The following is a 20,997-nucleotide window of genomic DNA, read 5'->3' as shown; positions in this document are numbered from 1 at the left end:
TTTACGGATTTGAATTTCGAGTTTTGTAACTCGAGTTATGATTTATTTAGTGAATATGACGCAGCAGAGACAGCTTAATCAAAGTGGAATGAATAGTGAAGTTAAAGTAGATATACTTGAATTGTTGTGTAAACATGTTAGATTTTTTTTTTTGTAATTAGTATTTACATACTTACTTACTAAGCTATAAGCTTACTTTGTTTCTCTCTTTTGTCTTATAGTGTTCTTCGGCTTGCTCAGGAGTTAAGGATCGTGAAGATCTATCCGCACTATCATACTTTAGGGTATTTGAACTAAACGTTTTGAATTATGGCATGTATAGTAGGCTTAATTATTTTGTTACGTGTCATATTTGTCTAGGTTTAAAATATTAGTTACTGAGACTCGACCAGCTAATTTGTACAAGCCATTAAAGTTGGCTAATATTGTTCAAGACATATATTATCGATGCACTATCAAATTGGATGACATATTTATATTTCGGTTATGTTTAATGGTATGTGTTATGTTCGGTAATACCTTGTATCTGTTCTATGACAGTAACGGGTAAGGGTGTTACATTTAGTGGTATCGAGCTATGGTTTAGTCGGTTCTCGGACTAATAAAGTGTGTGTAAAGGTCTAGCTATACATGCCATAAAAATATTGTGATAGTGTGGTGACTCGATTATTCTAAAGCGTGTTTTGTTTTAATATAGTAATGGATCCTGAAGGCTGCGGTGATGATGTTGCTAGTAATGCGCCGGCTCCCGCACAAGGGACCGCGCTGTGGAAAGTAGACTGAGACATTGAGACAAGGAGATGAGGCTCGGGATGCCTTTCTCCAAATGATGAACAATTGGTATCTTGAATTTATTCGAGCAAATCCAAATGCTCAACCTCCTCCACCCCTCCTATACCTCGACGATTCTCAGAGCTGCTCAAGGTATAGATTTGGTAAGAATGAACAAGCCTCCGGTTGACAAGATTCGAAAACAAGGGGTCAAGAGTTTAGACCAAATGTCGATGATGATCCCGAGAAAGCGAATTCGGCTTGAAAATTCTACCGTGTATTTGATGAGCTCTCATGTACACCCGAGGAATGCTTAAAGTGTCTTGTATCACTTTTGAGAGATTCGACTTACCAACGGTGGAAGACTTTGGTTGCAGTGGTGCCAAAAGAAAAAGTTACTTGGGATTTCTTCCAGGAAGAATTTAGAAAGAAATACATAAGTCAGCGATTTATTGATCAAAACGGAAGGAGTTCCTTGAATTGAAGCAGGGAAAATGTCAGAGTAGCAGTATGAAGCGAATTTGTAAGACTCAGCAAGTATGCTCAGGAATGTGTGTCTACCGAGGCCATTATGTGTAGAAGATTTGAAGATGGACTGAATGAGGACATTAAAATGCTTGTAGGAATTTTGGAGTTGAAAGAATTTGTAGTATTGGTTGATCGAGCTCTTAAAGCCGAAGAATTGAACAAAGAAAGAAGAAAAGCTGCTATTGAGGCCCGAGACGTCAGAAAAAGACAGATAAGCAAGCCATTTCAATCTCAACCAAAGAGGTCCAAAGAGACAAACCCTCGAATGACAGTTTCAATTGGGGATTCACATAGAGATCGTGGTAGAGCATATTCGGGGTCTAAAGCTCAAGCTACTTGATGGCAAGTGTGGGTAATGTGCGACCTAGAAAGCCCGAGTGTCGCAATGTGGCGAGCAACATTATGGTGAGTGTTGGGGACCGAGCGAGCTTGTTTCAGTCTTGTTCTCGTGAGCATTTTATTAGAGATTGTCCAGAGAAAATTAAAGAAGAAAGATTTGAGTGCTAGATGAATACCACCGCTAGTAGAGGTAGACCACCGAGAAATCTGGAGGTGGGACTAGTAGTAAAGCGTGATGAAAGATTTAACGGCAAGATCGAAGCTAGAGCACTGCTAGAGCTTATGCTATACATGCCCGAGAAGATGCATCATCTCCGATGTCATTCTTGGTACATTTCTCTCTATGATACTATTGTTATTGCATTGATTGATCCCGGTCCACTCATTCCTATATTTGCATGAATTTTGTATCCAATAAAAAGTTGCCTGTTGAATTTACTGAGTTTACGATTAAAGTGTCGAACCACTTAGGCCAATATGTGCTAGTTGACAAGGTTTGCAAGAATTGCCCATTAATGATTCAAGGTCACTTTTTTTGCCAACTTGATGTTGTTACCATTTGGTGAGTTTGACGTTATCTTGGGAATGGACTGGTTAACATTGTATGATGCTAAGGTAGATTGTAAACAAAAGACACTAGAGTTGAAATGTGAAAATGGAGAAATTCTGTGGGTTGAAACAGATGAATCAAATAAATTGCCTATGGTGATTTCGCACATGTCTGCACAGAAATAACTGAGAAAAGGGTGTGAAGCTTATCTGGCTTATGTAATGAATATTGAGTTGCCCCAACTGAAATTTGAATCAGTGCCGATAGTCTGTGAGTTTCGGATGTATTTCGGAGGAATTGCACGAGTTGCCTCGAATAGAGATAGATTTTGCTATTGATTTGTTGCTTAAGCATCGCACCGATCTCGATTGCTCCATATAGAATGGCTCGATGAATTAAAAGAATTGAAGGCTCGATTGGGGAGTTAATGGACAAGGGATTTGTGAGACCGAGTTTCTCTCCCGGGTGCTCTGTATTATTCAGAAGAAGAAGGATGGTTCAATGAGACTTTGCATTGATTACCGTCGACAATAAGGTGACTATAAAGAACAAGTACCCATTGCCGAGGATTGATGATTTATTCGATCGGTTAAAGGGGCCACAGTGTTTTCAAAGATTGATTTGAGGTCCGGTTACTACCAATGAGAGTTAAGGAGTCGAGATGTAAAAGCGCCTTTAGGACAAGGTATGGACATTATGAGTTTCTTGTGATGCCTTTCGCTTAACAAATGCTCCACTATATTTATGGACTTAATGAATCGGATCTTAGGCCATATTTGGATAAGTTTGTAGTAGTGTTTATAGATGACATTTTAATTTATTCTCGAGATGAGTCGAACATGACGAACACTTGAGAACTATATTGCAAATCTTGAGAGAAAAGAAACTGTTTGCCAAGTTTAGTAAAAGTGAGTTCTGGCTTCGTGAAGTCGGATTTTTGGGGCATATAGTCTCAGGTAATGGTATTCGGGTGGATCCAAGTAAGATTTCTGCGATCGTTGATTGGAAACCGCCCAAGAATGTATCCGAGGTTAGAAGCTTTTTAGGCTTAGCCGGGTATTATAGACGTTTTGTTGAAGGATTTTCGATGATTGCCTCTCCTATGACTAAGTTGTTGCAAAAGAATGTTAAGTTTGAATGGATGATAAATGTCAACAAAGTTTTGAAAAGTTGAAAGCACGATTGACTGAAGCACCAATTTTAGTACAGCCCGAGTCAGGAAAGGAGTTCGTAATTTATAGTGATGCATCATTGACAGGCCTTGGATGTGTGTTGATGCAAGAGGGTAAAGTGGTAGCTTATGCTTGAGACGTTAAAACCGCATGAGAAGAACTATCCTACACATGATTTGGAACGGCGGCATTGTTGTTTTTGCCTTGAAGATTTGGCGACATTATTTGTACGGTGAAAAATGCTGAATTTTTACTGATCACAAAAGTTTGAAGTACTTGATGAATCAAAAGGATCTGAATCTGCGATAGCGAAGATGGCTTGAATTATTAAAGGATTATGATCTAGTGATTGATTATCATCCGGGAAAAGCAAATGTAGTTGCTGACGCCTTGAGCAGAAAATTTCTTTTTACTTTGAGAGCCATGAACACGGGTTAGCATTGTCGATGATGGGTCAATCTTAGCGAGATGAGAGCTAAACCGTTATTTCTCCAGTTGATTTGTGATGCTCAAAAGAATGATAGTGAGTTGCGGATCATGAGAACTCAATGCGAATCAGGTTACGACTCAGATTTTCGAGTTGGACCAGATGACTGTTTGATGTTTCGAGACAGGATATGTGTCGAAAAACGATAAATTGATTGAAAATATTACATGAGGCGCACAATGGCATTTATCAGTTCATCTGGTAGCACAAAAATGTATAATGATTTAAAGAAGCTGTATTGGTGGCGGTATGAAAAGGAAATTTCGAATTTGTAACCAAGTGTTTGATCATCAACAAGTAAAAGTTGAACATCAAGTGCCTTCAGGATTACTTCAACCGTAATGGTGTGCGAGTGGAAATGGGACAAGATTACCATGGATTTTGTAACCGGTTTGCCTTTAACTCCTAAAAAGAAGGATGCTGTTTGGGTAGTGGTTGATAGATTAACAAAGTCACCCACTTTATACCAAGACGCACCGATTACTCACTTGATAAATTAGCGAATTATATATTGCTGAAATTGTGAAGTTGCACGAGTACCTATATCTATAATATCGATAGAGATCCAAGATTTACCTCGAGATTTTGGAAAAAGTTACAAGAAGCTTTGGGTACAAAATTGAACTTTAGTACCGCATTTCATCCACAAACAGATGGTCAAGCAGAAAGAGTAATCCGGTACTCAAGATATGCTTAGATCTTTGTGTTTTAGAATTTGGAGGTAGTTGGGAGAAATATCTATCTTTGATTGAGTTTGCCTACAATAATGCTTATCAATCAAGTATACAAATGGCACCGTCTGAAGCCTTGTATGGTCGTAAGTGTCGGACTCCTTTATATTGGACCGAGCTTAGTGAGAAGCAGATTCATGGAGTTGATCTAGTTAAAGAAACCAAGAGAAAATAAAAGTAATTCGGGATTGCTTAAAAGTCGCTTCAGATCGACAAAAGTCATATGCTGATTTAAAAGAAAAGAGATTGAATTTCGGTGGGTGATAAAGTGTTCTTGAAGGTGTCACCATGGAAAAGATTCGAGATTTAGTCGAAAGGCAAGTTGAGTCCGTGTTTTATTGGGCCGTACGAGATTACTGAGAGAATTGGACCAGTGGCATATCGGTTGGCCTTACCGGCAGAGTTAGAAAGAATTCATAACGTGTTTCATGTATCAATGTTGCGACGTTATCGTTCTGATCCTTCACATGTGATTTCTCCAACAGAAATTGAGATTCGATCGGATATGACTTATGAGGAGGAACCAATAAAGATTTTGGCTCGAGAGGTTAAACAGTTAAGAAATAAAAGTATAGCTTTAGTGAAAGTATTGTGGCACAGACATGGGATAGAAGAGGCTACGTGGGAACCTGAAGAAGCTATGAGGAAACAGTACCCAAACCTCTTTACCGGTAAGATTTTCGAGGACGAAAATCTCAAAAGGGGGGGAGAATTGTGACAACCCGAATTAGGGCCTAATCGGAATAGTGGTTTCATGACCACAAATCCGAGATAGAAATAATTGTTTTATAATTATTTTGGGGTTTATGATATGATTGCATGATTTTGTGAAAATTTCGTGATGAAATTCTATGCCTAAAGTGCTTAAATTGAAAATAGGGACTAAATCGAATAAGTTGCAAAATTTACATCCCGGAAGTTTTTAGTATGAAATTGTTTTGGAATATTAATTAGGAGGTCTTAAATAGCAATTTGACCAATTTTAAATTCATGGACAAAATTAGGACATGGAAGGAATTTTTGAAAGTTTAGTAAGGAGGGCATTTTGGTCATTTGGATATTAAATGAAATAAAATGGGAAAAATAACACAAAATTGATCATCATCTTCCTTAGTTGCTGCCGAATTCTCCTCTCTCCATAGCTAGGGTTTCTTCAATTTTCAAGCTCCATAGTAAGTGATTCCAAGCCCGTTTTAATGTTCTTTACGTTTTGGAATCCCTAAGCTCGATTAAGCTTATGCTAGTAATAATTTAACCTAGGGTTCACATTTGGAAAAATACCCATAGGTGAAATTTGTGTATTTTGATGTTTTATGATAGAATATGAGGTTTTAAATTATGTTAAATAACTTGTGCTACTCGGTTTTAAGTGAAAACGAGTAAAAGCAAGCATAATCGGTAAAAATACCTATTGTTCATAACTATATGATGGAGTGAGAATTTGATGTTGTTGTAGAAGAGAAAATGTTCAGCATATCATGAAACATAAGAATAAGGGCTGAAATTAAATTCCGAGCCTAGGGGCAAAAATGTAATTTTGTAAAAGTTAGGGGCAAAATGTAATTTTTCCATAATGTGATTTTTGGATTGAAATAAATAGTATGAGTTTTAAATGAGCTAAATGTGTTATTATAGATCAAGAAAGACGCGAATTGATCTCGAGCGGGGAAGGAAAAGTTTTGGACTAAATTGCAAAATTTCCACATTTTGCACCAAGGTAAGTTTGTATGTAAATATTACAATAATTTCATGTACATTCTTATATTTCAGCCTATTATATAAATATACTAGCTGATGTTAAAATATAAATCGACTATTGGAAGAATGGAAATAAATATAGAGAGAGATCCGGTTGAACATTCGGAGAGATCGAATGAAATAGAGGAGCGTAGCTAGGTCACATGTATGATGCTGAGTGCACATCATGTGTACAAGAAAGCTACGAGACACCCTGTAGTAGCTAGGTCACATGTGTGATACGAGATGTATCCCATGTAGACAAGAGAGCTACGTGAAAGATAAATGTAGCTAGGTGCATGCGTGATTCCAAGTGAAGGACACCATGTAGACAAGAGAGCTACGTGAAAGATAAATGTAGCTGGGTCGCATGCGTGATTCCAAGTGACGGACACCATGTAGACAAGAGAGCTACGAGACAAATCGGCTAGGTCGCATGAGTGGTACTAAGTGTTCACCATGTGTACAAGAGAGCCGAACTAAACGAAGTATGATGGTGGGGCGTGTCTTTGAAACCATTAAATATCGAGGATTGATCCGAATTGTTCAACGGGATGGTTTTGTGGTGATATTGTGGTTTGGACCTACACTTATGGTGAATGAAATGTGGTGAAAATGATTTGTGGTATATACAAATATAAGATAAAATGAGGTTAGCATAAAGAATTTGTGAAAGAGTGAAATTAGCATTAAAACTGTTTTTAGATGGTAGCAGTGACGTGATTTTGAAAAATCACCAAAAATAGGAGGAATATAATTAGAGGTTGAATGAGATGTGAAATTAAAGTTTAATGAGTCTACTTTCATATAAAAGAAACAGAGCAAGCAAAGGAATTCTATATTTTGAGATATTTACAATTGTATGTGACTTGCTCAGGATGAATACGTGATCCCCTGTTCCAACTTTGAAAAATCATTAAAAATTGTACAAAGCAAATTAAGAAATATAGTTTACATGCCTAAATTTCTTATTGAGACTAGTATTAAATGAAACAGACTTCAGGGTTGTTTGAATTGTGTACTGAGAGAAATTCAATTTGTAGTGAACAGAGGTCAGATCAGTCGAGCTGTGTAACAGGGGAAACTTTAACTAATAAACTGTACTAATCGGCTGAACCAAAAATTATAGAAAAAAATTAGCAAAAAGCTTTATGAGTCTAGATTCAGGGAAATTTTACGGATTTGAATTTCGAGTTTTGTAACTCGAGTTATGATTTATTTAGTGAATATGACGCAGCAGAGACAGCTTAATCAAAGTGGAATGAATAGTGAAGTTAAAGTAGATATACTTGAATTGTTGTGTAAACATGTTAGATTTTTTTTTTTGTAATTAGTATTTACATACTTACTTACTAAGCTATAAGCTTACTTTGTTTCTCTCTTTGTCTTATAGTGTTCTTGCTTGCTCAGAGTTAAGGATCGTGAAGATCTATCCGCACTATCATACTTTAGGGTATTTGAACTAAACGTTTTGAATTATGGCATGTATAGTAGGCTTAATTATTTTGTTACGTGTCATATTTGTCTAGGTTTAAAATATTAGTTACTGATACTCGACCAGCTAATTTGTACAAGCCATTAAAGTTGGCTAATATTGTTCAAGACATATATTATACGATGCACTATCAAATTGGATGACATATTTATATTTCGGTTATGTTTAATGGTATGTGTTATGTTCTGGTAATACCTTGTATCCTGTTCCGGCGACGGTAACGGGTAAGGGGTGTTACATCTCTTGTATTTTCATCCACTTTTATTTATTGTTTTATTAATTTTTCTATAAAAAAATTAAGTATATTTGTATTTGTTATGTTAGAAATTTTAAGAGAAGAATTTATATTATTTATTTTAAAATAACGATATAAATGTATTTGGAATAAATATTTGCAAAATTTGGACTCAATTGAATTAGAAAGTAAACATATGCCATTAAACCACAAGAAAATGTGGGGTGTGCCTTGCATTTATTGGACACGTTGCAGGCACCTTAGATGAGAATCAATGAGTAACCGAAGAAGGACGAAAACAGGCCTGACGTTGGGACAAGGAGCGCCGGCTCGTCGGGGCGATGCGATGGATGATGTATTGATGAGGCAAATGAGATGTTGTGTCACATCTCGAATTATGTCCTAGTCAGAACAGTGGTTTCGAGACCACAAATTTGAATTAGAAATAATTATTTTATAATTATTATAAGGTCTATGATATATTTATATGATTGTGTAAAATTTTCATGAAGAAATTATATGTGAGAAGTGTTTATTTTGGCTTTAGGGACTAAATTGCGTAAAGTGCGAAAGTTGCATTCTAATAGCTAAAGGTATTAAATAGCTATAGAATTTTTAGTGGAAGCCCTTATGTGGAAATTAGCCCATTAATAAGTTAGTGGAAGATATTTGTTTGGTATTATTGAAATTAGTTAGAAATTAAAAAGGTTAATTGGTAATTAAGTTAAAAAGGTATAATAAGACAAAAAAACAAAAAGTTATCCTCTTTATGTTTTTTTTTTGTTCTACCAAAATGAAGAAAACTGGGCAGCCATGGATGAGCATGATAGTTGGCCAAGCTTCTATGGCTCATCTAGGTACGGTTTTTGTCCTGTTTTTAATTATTTTTATGTTTTCGGAATCGTGGAAACTCAATTTAGCTATCACGTACCTTCGTTTTCAAAACTGTTAAAGTTTTTGAATTTTTCCATTGTTGATAACATGTGTATTTTGATAAGTGATGATAGAAAATGCATCCTTGTTGTTAGATAAACAACATTTGTAAAGTGATTTTTGATAAAAATGTTGATTAAGGACTAAGTTGAGAAATGTGTTAAATTGTGTGATAAAAGTGTGAATATGTGAAATATATGGGCTGCTATAAGTAAGATAAATATTCGGCTAGGCTTGGGTTAGGATAAAATTGAATGAATTTTATTTTTTGAGCCTAGGGACTAATTTGCAAATAAGTGAAAGTTTAGGGGCAAAATTGTAAATTTTCCAAAGTATGATTTTTGGGTCAATTTGAATATTGTGAGTAATAAATAAGCTATATTTGAAATGTTAGATCAAGAAAATCGAGATTCGGACTTAAATTGAGAAAGTACATGGTTAAGAACAAAAAGGGAATAATTAGCCATTTTTGCATTCGAGGTAAGTTCGTGTGATAACAATAATGCAATGTCTTATTTGAATTGAAATGCTTAATTATTATTATATAAATTGGTATGATTTGTTACAAATATACTCGATGAGGAATCGACAAATAAGTTGTATGATAAAATTGGTAAGACAATAATGTTATTGTGATTTGTGATTGAAATCTGAATTGATATGATAATTCAGATGCATTGAATTATATGCTTGTGGTACTATGTACGTGATGGTGTTACGCTTCAGGAAATTATATTGTATGCTATGCATATGCAATGACCTAAAACATATGTCTATGATGTTTGATGACATTGTAATGAATGGTAATTTGGTGTTAAAGGGTGATATTACATGGAATATGCATGACAAGATTTGATGTGGTAAAAATCCCGGTTGAATCGTAGGAATCGATCGGATATCCATGCCTTGATTCTAGGGTTATGTGTGAGCCAGTGTAAGACCATGTTTGGAACATGGCATTGACATTGTTATGAGAGCTAGTGTAAGACCATGTCTGGGACATGGCATCGGCCTCAATATGCGAGCCAGTGTAAGACCATGTTTGGAACATGGCATCGGCATTGTTATGTGAGGCAGTGTAAGACCATGTTTGGGATATGGCATCGGCACTGATGTATGAGAGCTAGTGTAAGACCATGTCCGGGACATGGCGTCGGCATTTTACCCTTTTTGTATGAGGCTTATCGGGTATCCTTTAGTATTCCAACTGGTTCAACGGGTGATTTAAAGATTGTGTCATGATTGAGAAAAGTTATGATTATGTTGCAAGTGCTACAGGTATGTGTGCAAAACTCATGAGAAATGATTTTGGTTTATGATGCAACTTTAGTAAGGATGCAAATAAGTAAGTCATGCCCATAAGAATGATTTTTTGATGACCTTGTGATTATGGGTTTATGCTTATGATGTATAAATATGTATTTTTACCATGATGTTGAAATGATTTGTAAAGGTGTTATAAACTTAGTTATCATTATTTTACATTAAAACAATTTTGGACATTAGCAGTAGTCCGACTTTGAAAATCCACCAAAAATTTTGAAAATTGAGTTAGAGGTTGAATAAAATATGAAATTAAAGTCTTATTGAGTCTAGTTTCACATAGAGGAAACACTGTAAGCAAAATAATTTCTTGTTATGAGATATTTTGATTTCTGTGAGATAGGGCTAGAGTGATTTCGGGTTCCCTTGTCTTAAATTTGGAAAATCATTAAAAATTGTATGAAAATAATTATGGGTTATAATTCATATGACTAAATCCTTAATGAGTATATTTTCAAGAGAAATAGTTGGAAACATTATCTGAACCCCGTACAGTGAGATAATTAATTTTTAGTAAAGAAAGGTTGAAGTTGTCAAACAACAGAATAGGGGTAACTTTGAAGAATAAATTGTACTTATTGGCTAATCCATAAATTTTTAAAGTTTTATAGAAAAAATATATATCATTTTAGTTTCAAATGCTTTTAACGGATCTTAATTTAGAACTCATTAGCTCAAGTTATCAATAATTTAGTGACTATGACTTGTGTAGACAGTTTGGCTGGAATATGAATAAATAGTGGAATTATGTGCAATTATGATTGTGTTACCTTGAGAACATGTGAGAATATGGAAAAAAACATGTCAATAAATCTCTTATTATTTTCATAAGGACTTATTAAGCTATATAACTTACCCCTTCCTTTTTCCTCATTTTATAAGGTTACTAAGCTAGCGCGGGTTGGAGATCGTCGGAGATTCTATAACACTATCTAGCAATTGAAGGGTATAAATGATTTCAAGCACTTTAATTCTATGGCATGTTTAGGGACTTAGTCTATTGGGTACGTGTCATTTGATTTGGGCAAATGTATTGGATCATAATGGAATAGGATTCATTTTGTATATGGCCATGAGATGTGGCTCATATTGGTTATTGGGTTGTAAACCTATTCATATATGCATGCATGTGCTAAAGGTTTCATATGGTGTGGTCATGTGTATTTGGTATGGATGAATTTTGAATGTGCACTAGATTACTTGATGATTTTAAAGTGACTAAATTGGCCCATGGATAGACATTAGCATGAGTGTGAAATGTAAGAATGTGTTAACAATAATCATGACATGAAAATGATAAGTTTAAACTAAGAAAAGTATGGTGCCTTATGCATGAATAAATCGATATAGAATCGCCACGAAAAGTGTAATTGAAGTTATGTTTAAGTAAGTGCTAACAATGGTGCCAAATGGCTTTGGAAATAGCCATTTTCTAGGCCACACAGGCAAAGACACGACCATGTGTCTCATCTGTGTGGAGGACACGGTCTAGCACACGGGCGTGTGACTTGCCCATGTGACCCTATATCATTGCTGACGTCATAAACAGAGAGTTACATGGGCTAGGGATACAGGTGTGTCCCAAGCCACATGGGGTGTGACCACACGGCCTAACCTACACGGGCGTGTGACTTTCTAAAACTAGAAAATTTTCTAAGTGTTGTAAAAAGTTCGTAAGTTCTCGATTTAGTCCCAAACCACCCCGATGTATGTTTTGGGCCTCGTAAGCCCATATAAAGGGACATTATGAATATGAATGAATGTTTTTAATTTGAAAAATTTTTTTATGGCCTAATTTTACATAATTGTGTACATTTAAGTCTGGTAATGCCTCGTACCCTGTTCCGTCCTTGGACTCGGGTAAGGGGTGTTACACGTTAGGATGTCATGACATGTTCTCTTATTTGGTAGTTGCGTTCTAGACTTCAAGCAGGACTTTTTCTCCCATTTGGACTCTAATTATTTAGGGATATTTTAGTATGATTAGAACTCGAATCTAAGCCTATTTAAAAGGGCCAGTGTATCATTATTTAGACACGCCAATCAACTACAGGGATTTACTTTTGGGAGTGACAAGATGTAGTCACAAATGAGTTTTGGTGAGAGTTTTCGTGGTAATTATAGAGAATATTTTATACCCATTTTGTGAGTGCCTTATAAGATTTTGGGGTTTGTTTATCGGTTTGCTCTTTGGAATTTTAAGCTTTATATTCAGGGTTTTAGATAATGTATGTTTAGTACTTTTAGGTTTATTTTCCCCATATTGTACTCTTATTTGTTTACTCAGTGAGTAAAAAGCTTAAGCCTCATTTGCCCATGGGTTTTCCCTGTTTAAAGGTTTTTCACGTAAAATATTTATGTCCATTCTTCTCGACTTTTACTATCTTATTATTTATATGGGTCTATCCCTAATAAACTGGTATCAGAGTTATAGTTTAGCTTCCGTAGATTGACTAGTTTAGTGACACAATAATGATTTTGGATATCCAAAAGTTTGATAGATCACCAATTTCAATTTTTGGTAGTTTCAAATGATTAAAGAAGTAGCTGATGTGGATCAAGACAAGGGTGATGATTTATTACTCTCCACATAATCTATTTAATGGTGGAGTCGAGCTAGATTTCAAGCATGTGCATGATTTAGAGAAGAAACTCATCCTGTTTTTGTCTTTAAGACTTGAGTGCTTTGTAGAGCGTTTGAGGCAAGGTTGGTCTAAGAGGGTTACAGCTAGGTGGAGAGAGTCTCTCATGTTCAGATATTACTGGCCTTTGTTGCATTATACAACTTTGATTTGAAGACTAAGAGTCTTTCTGTTTCCAAGTTCGAGTATAGTTTAGACTCGGTTGACATTCTGCAAAATTCGAGTTTGACTCATGACGAGGCATGGAAAAGGAGGCGTGATAAATACAAGTCAAGGTGGAGATTTTTCGGGTGTGCCTCACATTTATCGGACATGTTGCACCTTAGATGAGAATCAATTAGCAATTAAAGAAGGACAAAAATAGGCTCGACGTAGAGACGAGAAGTGTCAGCTTATCGGGATGACATGATGGATAATGTCGTGATGAAGCGAATAAGACGCTATGACATTATGACATGTTCTCCTACTTGGCAACCACATTTTAGACTTCAAGTAGAACTTCTTCTCCCAATTGGACTATGATTATTCAGGGATATTTTTGTATGATTAGAATTCTAATCTAAGCTTATTTAAAAGGGTCATTGTATCCCTGTTTAGACATGCCAATCAACTATAGGGGTTTTCTTTTGGGGGTGACAAGATATAGTCGCAAATGAGTTTTGGTAAGAGTTTTCATGGAAATTATGGAGAATATTTTATACCCCTTTTATGACTGCCCTATGAGATTTAGGGTTTTATTTATCGGTCTACTCTTTGGAATTTTGAACTTTGTATTCAGGGTTTTGGGTAATCCATGTTTAGCATTATTAGGTTTATTTTCTCCATATTGTAGTTGTTTTACTTAGTTAGTGAAAAGTCAAGGCCTCATTTGCCCGTGGTTTTTCCCTCTTTGAGGGTTTTTCATGTCAAATATTTGTGTTTCTTCTTCTCACTTTTATTACCTCGTTGTTTATGCAAGTCAATCCCCAACAAATACATGACAAGGTGGAGATTTGTGGGAGAATGCCTCTTATTTTGTCCAAATAGTACGCAATGTCGTGACGAGCAATTTCATCGCAATAGTCATCTCATCCCAACAAGCAACAAAACTTCATCTCGATGACGCGTTAGTCCTTCATGTCTCGATGACACATCAAGCCACGTCGCGACGTGGGAACGTGCATGTAACAACCCGCAAGTCAGTGGTGTCGAAAATGGTGCTTTCAAAATTCTATTTTTCGATGATAAAGTAAGTAAATATTATTTATTAATATTTATGAGAGTATTAAAATATTATATTGAAGCTTGGTCTAATAATTTTGGTTGCTTGGAAAGTTAGATAAGTTACAAGTGTAACAATTCTAAAGTTAGTGGTTTTGAAAATTGAGGTATCGGGACCTCGTTTTAGTAAATTGGACCCGTAAATATTTTGAATTTTGGCTAGGTAATTTCGTTGAATTAGTGCTTAATTTAAGTATAGGGACTAAATCACATAACTAGTAAAAGTAATTCATTAAGAATTTCAATTAGAACTTAATAAAGGGGATTAAAGAGGTAATTAAACCAATAGTTTAATAGTGGACGGTAGTGTGTAATTATAATAGATGAATGTCATAAAAATTTATAATAAAATAATATTAACTAATAAAATATAAGTAATAAAATATAGAAAGTGGAAACTAAAGAACCAAAAACCATTTCTTTTATTTTGTTTTCTCATGCAAACCGAAAAGTGAAGAAGGGAAAAAAGCATTCCGCCCTTTAGTTTGAAAGTTTCAAAACCAAAATTGGTTAGTGCAATGTAGTCCTTTTTCTTGTAATTTTTAATTCAAAATCCCAGTACCTAGAGCTAGCTAACCCATGTTATAATTTTTGCTACTATTAGAGATTTAAAATGCTACCATCGTTGAATAGTTGAAGTTTTAGGGACCAATTTGATAGATTTTAAGTTTAGTATTGATAAAAGACTAAATTGTAAAGTCAATTGATGATTTTGTGCAATAGGGATTAGTTTATATAAATTTCAAAATTAGGGGTAAAAATGAAAAATAGGATATCCTTAAGGGACTTTAGTGAATTTGACATAAAATTTGCGGGTTAAATTTAAAAGTTATGTTAGTCTCGATTTTAGGGACTAAATTGACTAAAATGAAAAACTTGCTTAAATTAGCAATTGAATGTGAATTTGTTTGTATATTGATGATTTGGTATGTTTATTTTAATTCGTAGCTAACGTTGACCTGAATACCCCTGTAACGCCCTAATTTTCGAGAATTTTGTGTATGTTGGCAAATTTAAAATTTCTGTGTTCTGTCTGCGTGGGTGTAGGTTTAGTTATGTTAGAGGGCCTCTAGAAGGCCCAAGCGTAAGTTAAACTCGGTAATTTTAGTTAATTCTAGTTCCATAAGAAAAAGGGGTTTTGGTTAACTGGGCTTTTAAGTATTAACTGGGTAAAATAAAACACAAGGAAGCCTATGGTAAGTTGGCATGTGACGCCAATTGGGGGGCTTTAGAGGTGGCCTGTGGATGACCAAGGAGGGCTAAGGTTCGAGTCGCAAGGTAAGCAAATTAGTGATATTACTTTTTATGTACAGAAAAGGTAAGTAGTGGAACTGAAGTGAAAGTCTGTCAGGAGAGGATTTAGGAGCTGATAAGGGAGAGGATTTAGGAACTGATAAGGGAGGACAGTGTTGGCCGAATGGTAGACTTTTGAGGAGCAAGAATTGGCCGGCCAAGGGGTGCTTTAGGGGGACAATTTCTGCTAGGTTAAGTGCCAGTATAAGTTCGGCATTAGGGGTAAGTTATGCCGTTTTTCTGACCATCCTTCCTCCTCTTCTCTTCTTTTCTTTTTCACTCCATCTACTTTCTCCTCTTCTTTTCTCCATAGCCAAATCCTTCCACCACTCTACCCTACACAACTTTCTTACCATTATTTTAAGCATATAGTCAATTGCCTCAAAAAGCCGAAATCTCGAAAGTTCATATTGCTTGTGTCGAATTCTCCTAGCAAAAGCCTACTGATCTTCTTCATCCTGTTTGATCAATTTTTTCTTTTTCGGAACCCTAAACCTCTGTCGACAAAGCCACTACAAAACCCTCATCTTTTCTTTACTGTTACAAAAAGCTGAAAACGCATAGCCATAGGAACATAGCCGAATTTTAAGATCACTAAAGGCTCGAATTTTGTTATCATTTGAGGGGTTAGATCTGCATCAAAATCGAGTAGGAGTTAATTGGAATCATTGACTGAAGGAACCGGTGGTAAGTTGTTTTGAACTTAATCCTTATTTTGGGCTTTAGAAAAGCCGAAACCCCTAAAGGTTAGGGAGGCTATCAATTTGGGCTTGTAACTCTAAGGATTGTTATAACTATTTTATTTTGATAATAGTGGGATCTAGAGGCTGCTGATCGAAGGCTTGGACAAGTGGAACGACTGGATCTAGACATAATCGCTAACTTCGGCAAAGGTAGGATCGCTAGTGCCTAAGGTGCTTTCGGCTGAATATGGTAAAGAGTTAATACGTAGTTCGTTTTTGATAGTTAGATTAACTTGTTAGTAATCCAATTGTAGGCAGTTCGTGTGTGGATCTCGTCAGCATATCGTCGCAAATAGGTGTATAACTGAATCTCTCTTATAGACTAGATCGGCAAAAGCTGAAAAGTCGAAATGCCGAAAAGCCGGTATTTTGAGAACATGCGAGTGTACGAGTGCTGTGAGATTAATAGTTTGATGTATATGGTGGATTAAAGTGATAAGACTGTAAAGTGCACGATTCTGTACATTTCGATATTTTGGGCTTAATAGGCCAAAGTCGGGATAATGGGCCAACGAGCCCAATTCAGTAAGAAAATGCGGTAAGTGTTTTTGGTCTTACGTAAATGGCTAAGTTATGCATGAAAACCCTAAGAATAGTTAAATTACTTGAATACCCTTATGTATGGAAATTTTCTGATATACCCCTAGGTGCAAAATTACCATTATACCCCTAGGGTTACTTTTGACTAAAACGCATGATGATTTAATTATGTATGATGTATGCCATGATTGTATATCTGTTGCATGGGGACATGGGTTATATTATGGAGGAAGCGTCCTGGTGGCTATGCCAAAATTATCTGATCTGGTGGCTCTGCCACATATATCTATTCTGGTGGCTCTGCCACGATTATCTGTTCTGGTGACTCTGTCACATTATCTGTTCTGGCAGCCTTGCTGCATATTTCTGTGGCGTGTAGCAGTTGGGTGGGTTGAGTAGTCTTCCCACATGGTGAAAGGTTGGTATGGGGGTGCATGTGGTTGGATATGGGTTGGGTACTGCATAAACTTGTGATATCTCGCTCGCTCATTATGGGCCTATGGGCTTTATTCTAAATTCATTCGGCTAAGGCCAACTTATTTACATTTCGTGGTTTGAGTGATGTAGGCTATGGTTGGGTTAATTTACACATTGAGTTTCCCCAAACTCACCCCTTTATTTTTCATCCACGCAGGTAATCCCCGACCATAGTGGTCTTGGAGCTGTGAGGGATTCGGAGTGGCCAGACGTTCTGCAAGTTTGACTCTCTTTCGGTGAACTGGACATCCTTTATTTACGTTTAAGGTTTCAGTTTTTTTTTTAAAATGTAATAAAGCCGCTTAATTATTTTTTAATGGTTTTAATATGTTTTATTAAGGTAGGTATTACTGATATTTAACTGTTGAAATTGGATAGCTTTAGGGCGCGTTTTCAAAAACAGTAATTGATTTTAAAATAACATGACAACAAGCAAAGCTTCCGCGATGAAAATATTTTCCAAAATTAATCACTTTTCCTAAAAAGGACTTAATCAAATTGGCTTCCTGGAAATATACATGACGTTAAGGTGTGGCAATGGTGGTGTGCATGTCTAGGATTGGATCCGAAGGGAGCTTGGTACTTAAGCAGTCTGATGGACTCACCTCCTCTTTCCCGGTTTCCTACCTGGTGCACAGCTTTCATTCACTTTAACCTACAATGAAATTATCTTTTAAAATACTAAGTAAGTTTTTCTAGAACAACAACCTGAAATGTTTTGAACGCTTCGATGTAGCATGTCGGATCCGGCCATAACGTCTGGGTTGGGTTTGGGGTGTTACATTTAGTGGTATCAGAGCCAAGTTGCAACAACTCGGCTGTGGAATGGGTTTACAAAAATAATGATTTTCGAAAACAAAAAAATTATAAAAAAAAAAACAAACTGAGTTTTCAAAATTTAGATCTTTAGAAGGTGGCATTCTGAATCTCTGGCCCAAGCCTGTAAGTATTACTCTGAACTTTTCTGAATATTTTCCTGAATTATCTGTCTGTACTGAAACTCTACTAGGATACTCTAGATAGGATGATACTGAAACCATAGAGAAATTTGATAAGAGACTGAAACTGTAGCTAGACTTCGATTCTACGAAAACAAACTTTGAATTACAGTCTGATTCATAAAACATATGTAATAAACACTGGAATATTGAATTAATGCATAAAAATTCATAATCAGATAATACGATATGAGTACAAGAGCAGCTCGTGGAAGAGGCCGTGGACGGGGCCGAAGAAGTGCTCGAGCGAGATCTTCGTCTTCGGGACATATGTCGGCAGCGGACGCACTAGTACCACCAGCAAAAGAGGTGGAGTCTCATGACCGCGGTGCCGAGGATGATGCCCTATCACAGGCAATGCTTCGTGTTCTGGAAAGGGTTACCGGGGCAAGTACGGGCAATGAAATTCGGGGATCTATTTCTGAACGACTTCGGGCTAACGGAGCGGAGATCTTTAAGGGTGTGTCTGGTGTAGCCCCGAATGTGGCAGAATATTAGTTGGAGGCCACGGAACGGATTATGGATGACTTGTACTGCTCGGTGGAATAGAAGCTGAAGGGAGCCGTATTGTTGCTGTGGGATGAGGCCTATCAGTGGTGGCTCACTGTGAGAGAAGGGACCCCAGCTGATAGGGTAACTTGGGAACTATTTAAGACGGCCTTTAAAGGGAAGTATGTTGGGGCGAGTTATGTGGACGCCCGCAGAAAGGAATTCTTGAATCTGGTGCAAGGAGGTAAAATAGTTGCTGAGTATGAGGCCGAGTTTCTGAGGCTGAGCCGGTATGCCGTGGGCATAGTCGCTACGGAATATGAGCGAAGTGTGCACTTCGAGGATGGTCTTAGAGATGACCTTAGGGTGTTGATTGCTCCGCAGAGGGAGCGAGACTTTGCGGTCTTGGTGGAGAAGGCAAAGATAGCTGAGGAGGTTAAGCGGGCTAAAAAGCAGAATCGGGAGAAGGATTGAAACCGTTTTCGGAGGGATTCAGGGCCCTCAGGTGGTGCTAATAGGAATGTTAAGAGAGCAAGAGTGGAGGAACCAGTTCGAGCAGTGCCGATGAATGTGGTTAGACCACCAATCTGTGGAGACTGTGGTAAGGTACATTTGGGCGAGTGTAGGAAACGTTCCGGTGCTTGTTTCCTATACGGATCTATGGAGCATAGAGCCTGATCAGGCTCAGGTTGCTGTACAGAGGGTTGCTCAACCTATGAGAGGTGGAACATAACCACCGAGAGGACATGGGCAAGGTAGGAATGGAAATCGTCGAGAGCTCGACAACCAGCATTGGTGTATACAGCTCATCGTCGAGAGGAGGGCGACGCACTTGACGTCATAACTGGTACGTTTTTGGTTTTTAGCATGCCGTATACTACTTTAGTGGATATTGGATCTACTCATTCCTATATTGCATGTGCCATATCTAGGTCGTTGGGTGTGCACTCTGAGAAGATTGTGAGTGGGGTATCTGTGCTAAGTCCTTTGGGTCACTCGGTTAGGGTAGACAAACTGTATAGGGATGTACCCTTAGAAACTCAAGGTAGGACTTTCCCTGGAGATCTGATGGAGTTATCATTCGGGGAATTTTACCTCATTCTGGGAATGGATTGGCTTGTTAAGCATAAGGCTACTATGGATTGTGCAGCTAAGCAAATGGTGTTAAGAACTGCGGAAGGTGAGGAGGTTATGGTGATAGGTGAACGAAGGGATTATTTGTCCAATGTGGTGTCGTCATTAAGAGCCGAAAAGTGGATTCGGAAGGGTTGTGAGGCCTATTTGGCATTTGTAAGTCAGTCAGAAGAGGAAGGACTAACAGTGGATAAGGTTAGGACCGTAAAGGAGTTCCAAGATGTTTTTCCGGAGGAGCTCCCAAGATTGCCTCCGAACTGAGAAGTTGAGTTTGGAATCGACTTATTGCCTGGAACGGTGCCCGTGTCCATCGCACCGTATAGGATGGCACCAAAGGAGTTAATGGAGTTAAAGGCACAAATTCAGGAGTTGTTGGATAGGGGCTTCATTAGGCCAAGTGTGTCTCCATGGAGAGCGCCGGTGCTATTCGTGAAAAAGAAGGGTGGTATGATGCAGATGTGCATTGATTATCAGCAGTTGAACAAACTGACGATTAAGAATAAGTATCCACTGCCAAGGATTGACGATCTGTTCGACCAGCTTAGAGGAGCTTCTGTATTTTCCAAGATCGACCTCCGATCTGGATATCATCAGTTAAGGGTCAAGGAAGCAGATATCCATAAGACGGCATTCAGGACTTGGTATGGTCATTACGAGTTTCTGGTTATGCCATTTGGACTGACGAATGCTCCTGCAACGTTTATGGATCTGATGAATCGTGTGTTCCAACCATTTTTGGACCAGTTCTTAGTCGTCTTTATTGACGATATCCTGGTATATTCTGAAACGGAAGCGAAGCATGATGAGCATCTCCGTATAGTGCTGCAAGTGTTAAGGGAGAAGGAACTTTATGCGAAGTTCAGCAAGTGTGAATTCTGGTTGAGGGAGGTAACCTTCTTAGGTCATGTTGTCTCTGCCGAGGGGATTAAGGTGGACCCTCGAAAGATTGAAGCAATTTTGGAGTGGAAGCCGCCTAGGTCAGTGTCGGAAATATGGAGTTTCCTAGGATTGGCAGGATACTACAGAAGGTTTGTGGAAGGTTTTTCTGTGATGGCAGCACCTCTAACAAAACTCATAAGGAAAGGAGTACCGTTTGTATGGACTGAGAAGCAGCAGGAAG

This window comes from Gossypium arboreum, chromosome 8 (assembly GCF_025698485.1).
Source record: "Gossypium arboreum isolate Shixiya-1 chromosome 8, ASM2569848v2, whole genome shotgun sequence".
NCBI lineage: Eukaryota > Viridiplantae > Streptophyta > Magnoliopsida > Malvales > Malvaceae > Gossypium > Gossypium arboreum.
This window is presented reverse-complemented; position numbering follows the sequence as displayed.